The sequence below is a fragment of the Bombus fervidus genome, chromosome 17 (assembly GCF_041682495.2).
Source record: "Bombus fervidus isolate BK054 chromosome 17, iyBomFerv1, whole genome shotgun sequence".
NCBI lineage: Eukaryota > Metazoa > Arthropoda > Insecta > Hymenoptera > Apidae > Bombus > Bombus fervidus.
In genome coordinates this window covers 6,898,192-6,916,487 of record NC_091533.1, presented here as the reverse complement: position 1 = coordinate 6,916,487, position 18,296 = coordinate 6,898,192, and the positions used below count along the sequence as shown (strand labels likewise).

Below are 18,296 nucleotides of genomic sequence, written 5' to 3'. Positions count from 1 at the left end.
ATTTCAGTTTTTAAAACGTTTATGTAACACTTTTATTTTAAGTAGTTACTATAAAGAACGTGTTTGCATTATTATTCTTATTCTAAATTATGTTTTTTGGTTTTATATCCGCTCTACAATTTTATAATAACTGAAATCCTATGTATTTTTATTATTCATCTCTTATGGTACAACTACTTGTTGGTAACGAATTACAATATACTTAAATTTTCAACCAGAAAGATATATTTTATAAAGAATCCTATCTTTTAAAGATTCACATAGTATTTTATAGGAAACGCAAATTTATATTAACATACTTTTTATTATTGTATATTTTTGCATAACCCAAAATTCGCTTATAACATACAATAACATCGACAATTATAATATGCTTATACTTCGAACTTCGAAATTATATTTTACAAAGAATTATACGTTTTACACAGTATTAAATAGGACAATCAGATTTGTGCCAATACTTTTGCTCATCATTGTATACTCCTGTATAAAATACAAATTCACATAAAATTTTCTTACAATATACAATAATATCAGCAATCAATATATTTTACCATTTTACAGAAATTTATTACCTGTCATAAGAAATATTAAGTTTAAACTGCACGCGCAATTCCCATTCGTCTTACACTGTTGTCCAAATGTGAATCGGTTCAGAGGTTCACCAATTAGCGACGTTCGTGTGAGTTCGTAAGTATTCGAGTGATCACGGATTTAAACCACGCCCATCGCTGCTGGCCAGAGAGGGAAGCTGGTAATTCACTCTGCGAAGGAGCAATATGAGCGTTTGTTTCTTGAGAATACGCGCGACGTGACGAAATTCCACAGTCGTAAAATCGCGTGTCGGAAGTGTCATCGGATCGCGCGTCGTTCGCGGATTCAGTGAGTGATACAGTGTCGTGATTGGTTTCGTTCCGTCTACGGTGATACGGTTTTTGGTTAGTTTTCCAAGGCCCGAAAGGATATCGCCGCTCGTCGGTTCATTTGCCTCGAGGAATTGCCTTCGGTGAGTAAGAACACGGCACGTATTTAGAATGTGCGCGTGTTTCGTTAAGGTTTTTTCTGTCTGTCAAATCGTCGCACATATTGCCGACAGATTGTGCGTGCATTGTCGTCAATAAACTCACATGTCGCTTCTTGTACATGATTAAGGTTACGTATGTGTGTATATGTATCCATGCAATTCTCTATAATTTGAACAAAAATTTCCAAAATAAATTCTGCCGAATTGCCCATCCTTTCCTGAACAATCCTCTTCCGGGATAAAACATCAAAAGCTGAAATAAAATGCATTCTTTCTTTTATGTAATTTCATATGTATATACATACCATGCGGTTTATCTATATGTGGTAGAATTTTTGTAGTTCACTTGTTTTAACAGGTAGTTTCTTCTATGTATGTTGGAGAAGTGTTGTCAGTACGTAATACTTTGGTAAACAAACGGAGATGAATTAGGTCGATAATTTTACCTTCGGTTTCCACCTGAGCGCTAGATCAAATATCGAATCATAAATCACATTTATCTATTGCTACGTATTTAGAATTTTTCACTAGGAAGCGTATACAGTATATAGCGTATACGCCTTATCATTCGTCATTCTAATGTCCAATATTGACTTCAATCGGTCTCCTAACCTGACATGTAATGATTTAATCAACGTTAGGTTAGGTTATAAATATAATTCTAGAACAATAACTATTTGAAAAACAAAAACTATTTAGTAATAATTCTGAAAATTTCTGGAAATTTATGTTTCTGGAAATCTTCGTGACACTTTCTTCAAATTTAAATTCACATAAGAAAGTCACATGAATATTTTGATTATGTTGCGTTAATCAAGTTTCGTATTTTTATCACAAATTTTTTCAACGTTCAGTATACATGTTTTTATTATAAATCTTTCCTTCCTTAATGTGGTTTATAATTAACGACAAGACAAAATTGAATGGGTGGTATTGGCGCGCTAAATTCGAACTTCAAGGAAACGACATTTCATACACAGAAATCTAGCACGATACATAATTCTTACCCTGTTACATAAAAATATTCAATGATAATTCCGATAATTTGCAAATAGAAGAAATTTATTTGAACTTTGTTCGAATTAGCGTGAAATTTAATATAGTTCGTTTCGAAGAAATAGTATTGAATGTAAGTTACGTAGTGTCTATTTTACGCTGAATCAGTCAAAGAACTCGAAAGGAGCAAAATCCTCGTAGCAGCGCTGTTTGAATGTTGTATAAATTGGCGGCTATCCAAGTTTCCGTACTCTCACCACGTTCTCGGTCTCGGGGTCCACGCTATCACATTCCTCGCTAGTATATGTACATGCTGTCTTTCCGCATGATTTTGTGCAAACTACTTTTATCGACTGATACATAACGTAATAATACTGCAGTGTTATTTGTAAATACATACGAATGGCCTTAGGTCAGGTTAAGCATTGAGCAGCTTTTCTGAAACGATTTGTATTTAAGAATGGAATTACAAATTTTACTTAATTATGTTAATGACATAGACGGATATATAGCATATTAATCAAGTAAATTACATTTGCCTCAGTTTCAAAATACAATCGTTGATGTGATCGCAATGTTATATCATTTCTTCATTGATCGAATTAGCCGGCCTAACACTGACCGCTTTTCATAATAGCATGGTACCTTACAAGACGCATTCATTTTTAAAGTTCAACGATTATCTTTACAGTTGAGTATACATGATTACTTCGCGCGTAATATACAAATAAATTCAATAGTAAGAAATAAATTTTTAATTCGATCTTAATACGATTTGAAATCAATAATAATAAATAGATCATAAAATCTCTAAATGGATGACAATTTTTATTTTAAATGTAAAATTAATTACTCTTTTTGAATGAAAATACATTTAATATTGCAAGGTTAGAGTATCTAGAGATTAGAAATTTGAAAGCAATGTTTATCACGAACATGAAAGTGAATATCACGTGAGAGAAGTAGTCGCTGTGGTTTATTCGCGGTAGTAATAGTAATCCTGGAAATACATCGGAGACGCGTAGATGTATCATCGTAAATCACGGCACTACTTACTATCAAAAGATAAGACGCATTAATTATTCACGGAACTATGTTCGATACTATGTTAAATAACTACGTATTTAAAAAATATTGAAGTCGTAGAAATGCGATTTTATCTAAATTATAATTATCTTTCAACTATTTTTGTTAATTTCATATATGCAATCTTTATTTTTAAAACAAAAATAGTACTGTCTTTGAAAATATACGTATTATTCAAAATTATTAAGAATTTCGAATAACGAATAAATGTTTGAAAATGTTTGGAGTCGATGTTATGTGTCCCGAACTTTTTCCATCTCATTTACCTGTTCCTCGCGTAACTTAGAAAGCCCACCTGTTGAAATCGACCTTCTCTCCGTAGCTAACTATAAAACCCATAAAAAGTGAAAATCTAACGTGTAGAGCTTATTGGATTCTTGCATGCTTCTTTAAACAGAAATCAAACAATATCAAAAACGTGCAACGTGAAAGTCTCATACGAACTTCTAAAGTATTTCACGCGCTTCATAAGCTTTCTTTTACTTTCTTTACATATTTAGAATTCTCTCTCATCATATACGAAATTATACTTGCAAAGACGTACCAATTCTGAATATAAAATTTAGTAAAAAGAACTGCAGATAACGAGATCTAACGATTTAATGAGAAGTTAGAAGAAAAGTAAAATAATTTTGAATGTAGAAGCTCGTAAAAAAATTTAGATCAAATATTCAAGGAAAAGTTACAAGCTGAAAATCTTTAAACGATGACTCAGACAGAAAGTTATTTACAAGATAACAATTTTATCAGTTTGCGTCGCATGAAAGCGAAAAAAAAAAATACTTCAACTACTAAAACGATTAAACTCACGTGCATATAAATTCATGTGTTTTCTCTGATCTTATCATATTTGTGTATACATGTATATACATATACATATACATATATATGTAATATAATATAATAAATATAATAATAAATTTACATGTATACGTATATATACATATACATATATATGTAAATTGTTATAAAACATTTCTATATGCAAAATATTATTGATATACAATATTCGTTGCTATTGGCGCACATATTGCTTCGACTCGAATAATTTCAACTTCGTATTTTCTAAAAATCAATATTAAGTAGAAACAGAAACTTCCGAACGAAAGTTGATATTTTGATATTTCCATAATCTATTGTTTCTTTATTCGATACTCTGATAATTGTGATTTTACTGTACCCCGAAATCTAAAAGAAACAACGAGAACAGTTTTAAACCGAATTTGATTCTTCGTTCGCGTGACACAAATTTCGGAACACCTTGTACACGATCGGATCACGTAACTCGTATTAACCGTACGAAAGGACGTTACGTGAGTAATGTTGAGCACGACCGCGAATAGAACGTCTGATGGCATGCGAAGTCTTTAATGTTAGCGTCACCCCTAATTCCGCTAGAATTCCATATTTTACCATCGACCGCGCCGCCATCATTTGCTCAAGGGAAAAGTTACAAACAGCACAGCACAGCAATTACGCACTGTATAACAAAATCTTTCTCTTCTTCTTCTTTTTCTCATAGAGTGCACAGTTCTCTTTCGTAAGCGGGGAAAGATCGTTGTCGATGTTGGAAAGTGAAAAGCGGACCCACTGTTACGATCAAATTTTAACTCGCCAGGGACTCGATCGCACGCTGTCCCGCATACAATCATGCGGGACATGTGATCATCTCGTGATGAGATTATTAAGCGCTGCTATTGAGGAAATTGTTGTAGAGAAAGATAAATAAATAAACGCGGAAGAAACTTCTTACTAATAGAAAATTTCTAAGAAACTTAATATTTACGATTACAGCAATCGTTGAAAGATTTAGTAGTTTAGGAAAGGAATATCGAATAGAATTTAAAGCTATGGCAAATGTATTCGTGGCACTAGTACATTGCACAAACTCGTGCAATGAAGTAATAATTCGAAGAATGCGGAACATTTATGCGATTAGCACCTATGAAGTCATTAAATGCCAACCACCGGTCGCTATTATTATTGGCTACTTTCTATTCAAAACTCCACGTTATCCGAATCATTCAGCTTCCAGAGTTCTCAGTTCATCGAGAGAAACGAAATTACTCTCGTTCTCGATCGACCGTCAGTTATTTATTTTTATCTGTGACCATGTGAAAAGTGTTTGTCACTGTGCAATAAAACGGCGCAGATTTATTGCACACGGTATTTCCTTCCCCATATGTGGCGCATTCATGTGTGTGTCCTACGACGAAGAAAACAGAATTCTTCCTTTTTTGCTTTTACAAGAAATATTTTTGCGGTGTACTAATTTCAAGAGAAGAAATGAAGATTTCTTTCTATTGTTCATTTATGATACTAATTTCACTCTAAATTAAAACTCTTCGTTCCTTTTTCATACATTAAATTTGATACATTCACGACAAAATACGCAAATTTATTAACAAACAGTAAATTTGAAATTACTAATATCACATTGAATTCAGATGCAGTGAAACGAAACGAAAATTCTTTCTCTTCAATCAAACGTATAAAACACACATGCACTATTTGAATTCTACTGATAAAACTTAGAATTTACTGGACCAGTTGCTAGCTAGAGCCTAAACTTCAGTTTCTATAGTCCGCGCACTTACTTAGCCTCGAATACTCACTGGCCTACAGTTACAGTTTCCATCAATGCAAAAGTTTTCCACTGCTTTCAGTCGCAACTGCTTTTCCTAGTTTCTCATTTTAAGGATCACTGATTTCTTCAGTGGCCAAATATATACATGCACACGTGTTTGCACATGTTTGTCGAACATTACACGTGCATAGAAAATTGTCGTGGCTTTTCATATGTACATAAATTTTAGTAGGATTTTAAATATTCATCGGAATTGTGGAATTCATTTTCATAAGCAAATTTGATATTTCGATTGGAACGTCTGTTAAAATCGATCGAATGTGATTAATGGTACTGGATATAGGAAATACAGTGTTCACGGAGAGAAAAGTCAAGAACTAGGTCGGTCTTTCTAAACCTGTAATTTTCATTACTAATTTATCGGATAAATTATTCAAGATCACTTATTTTTCATTGATCTTCACAGCTATACTTTGTATATAACATCCGATTTATTTAAAACGAGTCGATTTCCTTCGAAAATTATTACTTCAATTTTTCAAATTTATAAGATTGTTTTTCCCCGTTTATTGTACTTCTATTGTGAAATATTATGTCTCTCTCTTTCATTCTGAATTCTTTTCGTATAGCTTTCGTTTTGATTTCTTTCATTTAAATATTATACTTCGGTAGTTGCAGTGTTAAACATTTCCTAACAAACAATATTGATTTAATTGTATAAATATTGCCTGTCATATGCATCCGTATTATCGATGGCCATTATTATTACCACAAATAACATACCAGTAAATCATAAATTGCGTGATGATTAAGTCACGAAGGACGAAAGTTCCTAGTAGAATGATGTTTTACCCGCATAACGTAACATGATAGGAATACAAGAAACAGAAGTGATCTTGGACTTTCGTGCGACACCGTAAAGTGGTTGCAGTCAGATCGATGCAACGAAACCATAAATCTGTGGAAACGATGACACGTCTTTCTAAAGACGGTACGTGCATACCGAGGAACGAAAGTAGGTTATCCGAATGAAAACGGTGTATAGCCGTGGCTGTTCGATTTTCTCTTGCAGTTCTTCCTGTGCTAATCCATTGCACTCTCTCGAAAACGAGCGGCGTATCGAAACCGCCATCGATGTGTAAAATTGTAGCTCTTCCGTATGAGCTCCTAGTTATTCGAAGTAATTGGAGGATCATTTTCATAGGTTCTGAGAAAGCGTGATATCCTCTTGCTTTATTTATTGTCTTAATAAAGGCTTGACTTTTTTCGCGTGACTCCTCTTTTACGTACTATGTCACGAATGATCGATGTTGAAGTATCTGTTACACGTGGCTGAATTATCAAATAATTTACATAAAAGACACCAACCTCTGCTGCAAAAACTAACCGTTTCAGTGTATAAAAGGAAGTCATAGAATCTTGACGATTTCATTATTGACGATATAAAGTGCGTAATAATTAAGAGAGAAATTGTTTAAAAGTTTGATTTTAACATATTAATAATTTAACGTATAGTCTCTAATAAAAAGATGTAATTTAACAAAGCTGTAATTGTTGATAATGTATCGATGATATAATAGTTACTTTACAAATAATACAAGATATTTTTTAATAATCTACCTGCGAATATTAGAGATACGAAATGTACTAAATGAAAAATTCTCCACAGCTCATCCGTGATGCACACATGGTATAGAATGTGTTAATAACAGATCGCAAGAATAAGAGCATCGTAAAATTGTGCCAAGAGAATCGATCGAAACGCAACCGTTTATTTACGGGCTTGCTTTCTGCATAGAAATTGCGATGCACGAAACAAGCCTCGAGTAGAAAGGCAAACGAACGCCAGCCTATATTAGAAGTCACGCGTGAACACCCGTCAATCAAATGCAGCATTAATCTTTTCGTTTAGTAATTAATTATTTTCACGTTGATAAGTGAATGAAATTAACGGATCGTTTATAAGAATTATCTCGATCTGAAAATTTTGCAGAATATTGAAAACTTTATAACACGGTAGAGATTTAGACTGAATTCATTTTATTATAATTTTCGAATTGTTTATTTCTGCTTTTACCATTTGGAGCTGCCGATTCATTGACAATTTCCCTTAAAATTGAACAAAGAGTCCAGAAATACGATAAACTCTTCCATCTTCCTTTCCATATAATTTCTACAATCTCATTTATAGTTGATCACTTTATCGCTTCAACATTTCGCCACTTGTCCTCTACTATCTAATTAATCTTCTAGTATCGATCTGGTATCGAATTAATTGGTCTACTCCGTATATATCACAAGCGAAATGTCAATTTAGTAGTTATATCAATATGTAACACACTAATTACACAGATATATAATTACGTTGCTCCCTCGATCAACATATATTTTATATATTCGTTTGTGGTTAATTAAACGAATGATTTAATTGATGCAAGAGCAGGGACCTTAATAGGATTTAAGCAGTCGAAAATCGTCGATGTCGTAATAGCCACTTCTCGAAGATACTTAGCCAGAGTTCGCCAGAAAATGTTCTGCCTCATCAGCGACATCGCGTGCATGATTTAATATTGATGAGGAAGTGGATGCTGTACCTTCGTATTTCGCTTCCACATTTCCATTTTCCTTCGCTGTTCGTATCGTATTTATATTACGACTAATTATAGTTGTACGAATTGCACAGCTGCATATTACAATAATACATAAAAAATACGAAATGTTTTATTTAACTTAGATTCGTTAATATCGTACGAGGATATCGTTTCTGCTTTTCTTCTTACGTTGTATAGGATAATTTTTACTTTAATTCCAGTTTCTTTTTCGTTGCTCTAGTGTCAATGTCGATACAAAATGAAGATATATGAATAATTTAACGTTTAGTTTCAATATTTAATTTAAGGAATAAATAATGTTTTCGCTCAAGTATCACTTATATCAATTTTCTCGTTTTTCTCGTCCATCGCTATTAATTGCTGTAATAGTAATAATATCTTATACCGTTTTCGTTATACAAATTATGATATCCCGTATACAAATGATGATAGCGAGTAATCGATGTCACGACTATTTTGAAGAAACTTTCTTTCAAACTTGATATTTCAAACTTTCTCGGTTGTCGAATTCAAAGGCCAACGTATCATACGTAATTTGACAGACCAGGAATTATTCCTTCACGTTTGCCTATTCATCGCGGATAATGAGAATTCTGTCACTTATCCTTGAATCAAATACTCGTTAATGTATTTTAGGTTTAATTAAAGATAAAACCTTGGATTGCATAGATAAAACTTTAAGGTAATATTACGCACAGGAATGAAAAAGAAACAAAAAATTAAGTAACAAATTATGAAGACATGAATATTTATTTATGAAATTCTTCATCTTTGAATTCCTCTCACAAACTTAATGAAATTTTATGCGACTTTTGAGGACAAGCGTAAACGGTAAAACATGAAATCCAAAGAAAGGAAGAAACTACTTAGAAGATACACGCATCAGTGATTTCCTTCTGGGAATCACATTTGTTAATGTATTATAAACATCTCGATTATTTTCATAATACCGTACCTGGATGATAAAGGAGAAATTAGTGGAATTTAATAAACTTATATATATCGATAATTGCGTTCGAAGCTTTAAGTTTCCACGGCAGAATGTAGGAAATTAATAGAACATTGTAGAAACCAGTGGCTGGAAACAGAATTCCATATAAAATTCTACTTACTAAGTGGCGAGCATGTTCCTTGAGAAAATATGTTAGGGAGAAAAATTTCTTGAAAAATAATATTAATATAGTTTACTGCATAATATATTATATTAACGTTAATACACGTGTAGTCGAATGCATGTATTATAGAATTAGAATGAAACGAGAATTGACTACAATATTTCAATAAAATATATTACACCTGACACGATATAGCGTCACGCGATTGCAAATATATCAGCTGATTTAAGATCGTCGAGTCATAAATATTTCATGTGCTAATTTCTTAAACATGATCTTCCAGAGAAAAGGTCAGAGTATAACAAATTCGACACGAGTACCATTTTTCTTTGATTCAATATTCTCACCTAACTATTTCTACCAAAATACTTTCTTATTACTCGAAATATGTTAACACTCTATATTAATTGTATTATTCCTTCGAGCGTTAAGTTCTTCCGAATCCTGAATGAAAGTAGATCATTAATAGAATAGATTGTTGAACAAAAGACTTTGATTTTATGTCTGACAAAATATTACTTATTCTACTTCTGGGCGCACTTGCACTGTAATTTACCAGCTAATAATATTAACGATTAACAAAGTGATAATAAATTTGTAGCTGTACATATTTACCCCAAAATTTTTCATTCGTATCCTGCTATCCAACTTGCACAAAAAATCACATCAATCTTGTTACATATACATAATTATCAAATAATAAGTTGCAATTAAATTACTGCAATTACTGCAAAGTAAAACGGTAAAAACAGAATCAGACATTTACCACTAGTATTATACATTCAATTTCTCTTTCCATATTAATTAATCGGCACATTTTTAACAACCAGTCAATCCTGTTTCTGAGAATTAACGAGGATAATAATTAATACACAGGTTGAAAATCACGCGTCTCTTTTGTTTTTAGCGTTTTGCCCATTCCATCCTATGAGATATGCTCTCATTTATTCCAGTGTTTTGTGCTTCGTTGCACTCGATGGATTATTATGCAGCCACTTTTACGATCCGTACAAATTCCATTACGTTCGCCACCGATCTCCATAAATTCATTAATATCACGGGTCGAGGGTTCAAAAACAATTCAATATCCATATAAGAACAATGCATAAATATATACAGCGACGAATAAAAATATTTTGATCATAGAAAACTAGCTTTCTTTTTCTAAAATTTTCTATAAATTTATAAAAAAATATACAATTGTTAATTGTTGTACTTAATTCTTTCAAATTATTTTTACATATATTTCTTATTTAAAATTGATATTTAATCTTTCATGGCACGCTGTGGTTATAACGTGGATTTTATTGCGTAAAACAGTTGTGCAAAACGTTTATAAAAGATCAAAATCTCCAATACTTTCTGTTTCTTTCATAATTAGTATATCGGTTCTGGGATCATTATTTTTTGGTGCTACATTAGTTCCGAATTCGTGTTTATATTTCTATTCATCGCTGTACTAAGTACAAATACACTCCTAAAAAAATGTACTCATGATCAAATAATAAACAATACAAAAAATTCGTACGCGTGTCTATCAAAAGAAGTCGAAATGGTATGAAGACTACCCATGCTAACGTAAAAGTTAACGACGCGTATATCCGCGAAAATCGAATATGGAAGGCGATACAGTCGCGGTATTAAGCGTTAAATATAATTAATATCTGTCTGATGAACGTTCGAAACCGCTAAAGAAGAAACGCTGAGCCATTGTCAATATTACGCAATTTATTTCGACTGTAACTCTATCGATCGAGGTATCAATAACTATGCTTCAGCCCAGTGGCTGCAGATGTTTATCGTAAGACAGAACAGTGCAAACGAATTTTCCATCACGTTCAATACGGTATCACCTATTAACAGCAAGGAAATGAATATAAATGAACTCGCGTTTGTAAGTATTAGAGAACGTTTTGGCTTCAAAGAATAAGATACGATAATTCGTTTAAATCATCAAGCGAACTATGGTAAAAATTATCTGTGAGAATCGAAGAAGAACACGATGAATATAAATTAAGAATTATACATGTTGCATACACGATCCCCTAATCTCGTTTGAAAAGTTTTGTACGAATTAGATGCGAAACTCAGAGATGTTTTCCAACTTTACTTAAGATCTCAAGTGAAATTTATAATCACATGTATCATAGAAAATTGAATAACATCAGTGTCAAAATTGGTTAAAAAAATCGTTGCTTTAACGATCGTGACACATAGTGGATACAAGCAACTAGGAACCACGACATGTCATGAAAGATAAAATATCAATTTTAAATAAGAAATATATGTAAAAATAATTTGAAAGAATTAAGTACAACAATTAAAAATTGTATATTTTTTTATAAATTTATAGAAAATTTTAGAAAAGGAAAGCTGGTTTTCTATGATCAAAATATTTTTATTCGTCGCTGTATATATTTATGTATTGTTCTTACATGGATGTTGAATTGTTTTCGAACTCTCGACCCGTAATAGTAATGAATTTATGGAAATCGGAGGCGAACGTAATGCAATTTGTACGGATTGTAAAAGTGGCTGCATAACGTTACTATACATAAAAATGAGATTTTTATTGTTACGTTGAATACACGAATTCTTTATCTTCTTTCATTTATCTTTGCGTAAATTTCAAATCTAATAATAATTGTTAAAGATTTTGATAAATTTCTAACCATTCCTGACATTAACCTGTGTAAGTATCCTAATGATAGCGTACGTACAATTTACCATTGGCGGCAGTGGCCGGAAGAACCACTATGGAAACATCGTAAGAAACTCAAGAAACAGCAGATGAGGCGAGAGATCTAACAGCGATCATGCAGTATGCACGTTGTGGAAACATTTCGCCACGGAGGAACTTTTCTGACTTAACGGGTTCTCTCTTTTCACCTTCGACCTTCCGAATGCCTTCGGCAGCTTCTATCTTTCTAGTCTTGTAGTCTTGTGCTGGCTGCCGGTGAACTTGTCCCAAATTCCACCGAGTACACCAGCCAACGATCCTTGATCTTTTGTGAGCCGTAATTAACTCTCTGCTGATCCATTTCCGCGCACGATCTTCCGTAGAAAAGATCTATCACGGTGCTCAGAAGTGAGTCGTTACACGCTTCGACAAACCTGAGACTCGCAACGGAAGAAGAAAATTGCTTAAAGTTGGACTTAGATGAGTATTTAACGTTCTGTTCGATGTGGTTGGTAATTGATGGAAAAAGATTTTAACGAATTTGTGTAAGCGTTTAAGAGGGATTTATCAAGCTTTAGATTTCAATTTCTTGAAAGTTGCGTTGTCAAAGAATGATAAGAATTCTTCCATGTGTATCTCCTAAAACTGTTTAATTCTTGTTGATGGGAGGATACATTCCAAGGTAATTTTTAGAAAGACTGGTAGCTTATTATAGTTTCTCCGAGATTATGTGAATTCGCTATAAATGAAACTACATATCCCATTTTTTAAATTATGGTTAATCTACGTTTCCTTTTAATCTTTATAGAAAAAGAGAAATTCTGTTGTATTGTTAATAAATTGAAAAATAAACCAGTCTTTAACGTAGAAAATCGTATTTCATTGTTAATAACGCAAACTCATTCAGTTTGTTGAGAACGACACATCTTCTTCACAATGAGACAAGTTTTCGTATGTAGGAAGATGAATTCGAGTCATTATACATATATATATATATATATATATATACATATATACATAGAACCGCCCAAGTACCGTTTCCACAGTATTGTAAATTGTAAATGAGTCTCGCGACTCGCTTCGCGTTAATGCCGAAGCTCGAACGCGATTCAAGGCTAAGTTACTTAAAGTTTTAAAAATATTTTCAACGATAACGCTACTTATACTTATTGCAGACGTGAACTAATCATGCTCAAACAGATTATTATCCGCTAACTTCGTTATCTGTTTTACGAAATGAACGTTGTTTTACAAAGTTCTGAAGAAATATTCATTTGAAGAAATAAAATATTTGCGGAAAGTATAAGTATATATACGGTGTAAAGTATTCGTAAAACTGTTAGCCTCGGACTTTCCTCCAACGTGCGATGTTTTTCGATTAGATTCCACCGTCTCGAGCCCATCCGGCCAAGGAAATCACTTTTCTTAGCTATAAAAGAAAATATAGAATGGTTGCTTCATCTTAGATTCGTTAATATCTTTTTTTAGCTCAAAAGAAGAAATGTTTTTGCAGAGAATTATGCACTTACTTATATGGCTTCGCAAAAATTTTGTCATAAAATTTTTACGTTATCAATTTATTGGAAATTTGTTCGAAAAAAGAGTATATTTGGATAAATGTGAGAAATGCTTTCTTGTGGATATTCTTTATTTGTCGTGAATGTTGCATTATTTACCTTATTAATGAAACTGTAAATGTAGTATAAAGTAGATAATGAAATGATGGAATAAAATGCTGCATTAAAAGTATTTTAATGAAGAATGTAGATTTATGTAAGCAATGTTATAACGAAATTCCACGGTAGCTATGAAAAGTCTTTGAACGAGAAGAAACGATGACTTTTTTCGCTTGGAACTGGCGCCGTTCTAACAATTTGTGCGACCTACATTGCAACTGTTACGTAAGGGTATAGGTACGTATTATTATCAGTTCACGCAAAGAATGCTTCCTGATAGAGTACGTACTATAATACCCTTATCAATCGATACAGTAGCTTAAAAGCATTCACTACTAAAACCTTTAATTTGATAAATGGGACCTTTTTGTTATTGTTTTGATGGATTCGTTTCCTGAAATTTGAAACGTTGGTGAATAAGCTAGGCAAATATTACTAATTTATTTCGAAGTTAAATCGAATAAAATAATTGATTGCGCGGTGTAGTTGGATGTACAAAGAATTGAATTAGTTAAAGAGCTATTGAAACTCAATTTCTTGTTTCTATTGTTACTCTGTCAATAATAATGTAATTACAATAATTAAGCATTTTTCATAATTTAAAACTCTTCATGGAAATTAAAAATTCTTCAATTTAAACGAAGAAAAACGTTATCATTTAGATCTTACTATCTGTATTAAAAATCTTATAGATGAAGAAATCTAAGATTTTTAACACATAAGTTATATAAATAGTTCATAGAGCTAAATTTGTATTGTTCATTCCATTTACAAAATTACAAAATTATTAGATTTATTAATAAATAATAATAAAACTCCGTATAGCACTTTTCGTATAGGTATTGTTGATCTTTTGTAAAAGGTTGAATGTGGAAGGTAAAATTTTTCCGCTACACGGAAATGGATCGATCGTCGAGGGAGAGAACGAGCGTCAAAGCCAGAGGAACAATGTAGGAATGCGATCAAATGCGCACCCTTATCAAGAGGTTCTCCTCATTTCGCGACGTCGTATTTCGAGAGGTGACCTTAGGGAAAAATCGATGCCAGCCACCGTATCTACACTTTTGTAGGACACGAAGCTACCAACCGATTCGATTCTCTATGAAGAACGATTCTCTTTCCATTATTGTACTCTCTATTCTTACTTATGCATTTGTTGCGAAGAAAGAATGGTATCTTTAGGTCTTGAGACGCACATAGACTCGCGAAAGCATTCGAACATTCGTAGACACGTTTTTAGGAATGTTATCTCCATTATTCAATAAATAAAAGTATTTTGGAACAAGAGTATTTTTATATAGAGTTAAAATATTCAGATATTTATATATAAAAAGGAAATTTAGTTATTGATGTAGAAAATTTATTTAAAGTTGCTTAATCACTATCTAAGTATCGGGTTAAAAATGTAATTAATGTGTAAATTATTTTATCATTTATTTGAAACGCATAATGTAGAAATAGCGTTTTATTATATTATATATGACGTAAATTTTACATAGAAGAATTCTATTTTTCGCTTGCAAAGAGGTGAATACCTTTTAAAACGTCTATCTTGTCATTAGATCTCCATAAGAATTTTTATAAAATTTAGAAGAGAATTCATTGATAATCATTGATAATACTTCGGATATTTTCTATGTTAATCTACTAAACTTTTTGTATATTCTGTGATTTGAAATACTATGTAGCAAAGTATTGTAACTTCCCTAAAATTGCAAAAGTGTAACTTTATACATTATATCATTATTGACTTTGAAGAATTTTTGTTTGATTTCATTACTAAAAAAAGATATATCTTTCGTGAGATATAGATAAACGATAATAGATTATTTCTTTATCTAAAATTCTTTTTCAAATGTGGAACTCATGATTTCCTATCAGTTTGGGTAATAAAAATTACAATGACTGAAAGTGGAGTAATGGAACTTGTCGACCATCGAAAACATGAATTATACAAATAACGTATTTATACATGTATATACGACAACTTTGCTAAAAGAAATTATAGAACACTATATAGAGAAGTTAATAAGAAATTATTCATATATATGAATTATATATATTATTATACACGATACAGTAAAGTTATTTAAGTCAGTAGAATATCTGTGAGCAAAATAATTTATCAAATAATTGCAACGAATTACAGAGAACGAGAACAATAATGGATAAGAATACAATAATCGCATCGATCAAATTAATTCATCGTTATCAAAACCTATTCGATTATCAAAAGTAAACAAACTGATTGGATTCGATCTATTCTTACTGAAATTAAAGTTTTCAGCGTGATACAAAGACCTGAGTCATTGGATGACTCTACCAACGTGGAGAAAAGATATTGACGTACGAGGCGAGCATAATAATGAGCAATCAAAAGATAGCAGAGACCAGAGGCTGTCAGATAGATAGATTCACATGTATAGTGCATAGTTGGCTCTCTCGAAAGCGAACTCGTCACGGCGACCTCCTTTAAATCGTAGACAGAACTTTCGTCTGAATAATTTCTCCGTGTATACACTGAAAACTTTTCACGTGTTATTCTCACTCGCGTTCACTCTCACGATTGACGCGTTGAATCGATGATGACGATGGTGGTCTGTGCTTTTTCGATTTTATATTCACACCTAACACGATACGTACACTGCCGTTCATAAATATTAGAACACCTTTTCCTTTCGTATAAGATAATTCGTTTACAGCTTGAACTATCAAGGAAAAGGTTAACCGATATAAAACCGATCGCTATTTTACATTCGTGCACGCTAAGATTGATAAAAATTATTTGTAGGAGTAATTCCGTGATTTTCAATATTCGATATAGACATTCAATATAGATTATAGCAGATAATATAAATTATTTGTATATATGTATAAGTAAAAAATATGTTATAAACCATAAGCTTTAATTTATCATATTATATTAGTATAAATCATTTTCATGGACATTTTGGTGTTCTTTCATTTGTTCGATTTAAAATGCAAAGTAAAAGTTTACAGAAATCTCTGTTTTCAATCAAATACAAGGTACGTTCTTTCTTAACAGATGAAATTAATTACCGCGAAAGTAAATTTAAAGCAAAGGTCGCATACCTACTCTACGAATGACCATGACTTTCGACCTGAAAATCAGAAGGAGTGCGTTCACCCTGATTCGATTCATTGACGCCTTTCTAAGCGGTCTGACATTCCAGCCGCGTACAACTCGATTCGCTCGAATCTAGATTGCGTTTCCATCGTGTCGTGCGTATCTCTCTCTGCTTTCATCTGAAAAATTTGAGCTACATTATTGTGAGAATGTCATGTCGATCTACAATTAAACACATTATTACTAAAAAGGTAATTTAGTAATTGACTTCCAGTCATCCAGTAACTTCTATTTTAAGTTATTTTAAGTTATTTTAAAGTAAACATTTTTTATTATTTGCTCCTTATTTTTAATTACAGTTATATACATGTTATCGTAGTATAGTCTAACGTTTCAAATGGAATAATAATTCTTAAAGGTTTTGATCATTTTTTAATGATTTATTCGAGTTTTCGTAAGTGTTTGGAATATTTCTTTTTTATTTATTTATTTATTTATTATTATCCGTTCCTCTCTCGGCTTTGGATGATTTCTGATTATCCGTTGCATTAAACTTAAGTCAGGTTGTAAGTGCTTTGATACTTATGAATAGGATTGAATGTTAGTTGAAGACGCGTAGTTAAAGCGCATTAAAGCCTTTCGTGGCTCCTGTTGGGATGTTGATATATCGGAAGCTCGGAGGGGATAGATTCGTTGATAATTCTATGACGACATGGAATAGAGACAGCCTTAAGAGATACAACTATGTTATCTCGGCTGAATTATTACGCATTAAAGGAACGCGATACGACCAGATAATGTATAGATCGATTAAAGTCCTTCAATATCGAAAACACGAGGTTCTCCAATCCATAAGATTCTTAATTAACCAAGAAGCACTCCAACAACTGATTTACTAGAAATTGGACATAACGTCGAAATAGATTATGGAACGATTTAATTGTTCATTGTTTAGATACTAGTTAATTACGATGATTTTGAAAATCGTCGAGTTTAATTGAAAAATAAATAAGTAGCTCGAGATTCTTATATCGATATGTATTTTAAGTGAGAAAAATCGATAAAAGAAATATATTTTGTTAATGTATTTTAGGATTGGTAGGAAGAGCTGAAAGAATTTTATATATTAATTACAAATCGAAAAAAAAATTTTCTAATTAGGCAGATTCACGAATCGCGAACGAAGGTCAATAACACGCGATATCACATGCATAGTTGCATTGACAGTGCCTTCTAAGTACAATGTGTCCTCGATACGTTTCTATTATCCACAAGGTCTCGCGTTCCCAATTAGACTTGAATAAAGAACAGCGTAAAAGCGGACGACCGACAAGGCAATTGACAAATCAGGATACACTTTGACATTACACATTAAAATAGAAATTACTTGCGTGTTCCTGTCATAAATCTAAAATCTTCTTTAAAATTATTT

The 18,296-nt window shown here is 32.2% G+C and overlaps 2 protein-coding genes across 5 annotated transcripts in view; one reads left to right on the top strand and one right to left on the bottom strand.

Annotated features, from left to right (window-relative positions):
- The window catches only part of LOC139996284 (uncharacterized), a 105,405-nt gene that overhangs the window by 41,448 nt on the left and 45,661 nt on the right, over positions 1-18,296 (bottom strand). The window lies entirely within an intron of this gene.
- Synd (protein kinase C and casein kinase substrate in neurons protein Synd) overlaps positions 753-18,296 on the top strand; it is a 58,573-nt gene continuing 41,029 nt past the window's right edge. For 2 of the 4 annotated variants that reach the window (XM_072020581.1, XM_072020578.1), the window contains exon 1: positions 755-1,006. The gene's annotated coding sequence lies outside the window, so the exon portion shown is untranslated. Of the gene's footprint in view, positions 1,007-18,296 lie in introns of all 4 variants that reach the window. The other 2 variants (XM_072020583.1, XM_072020582.1) reach the window with 2 other exon arrangements.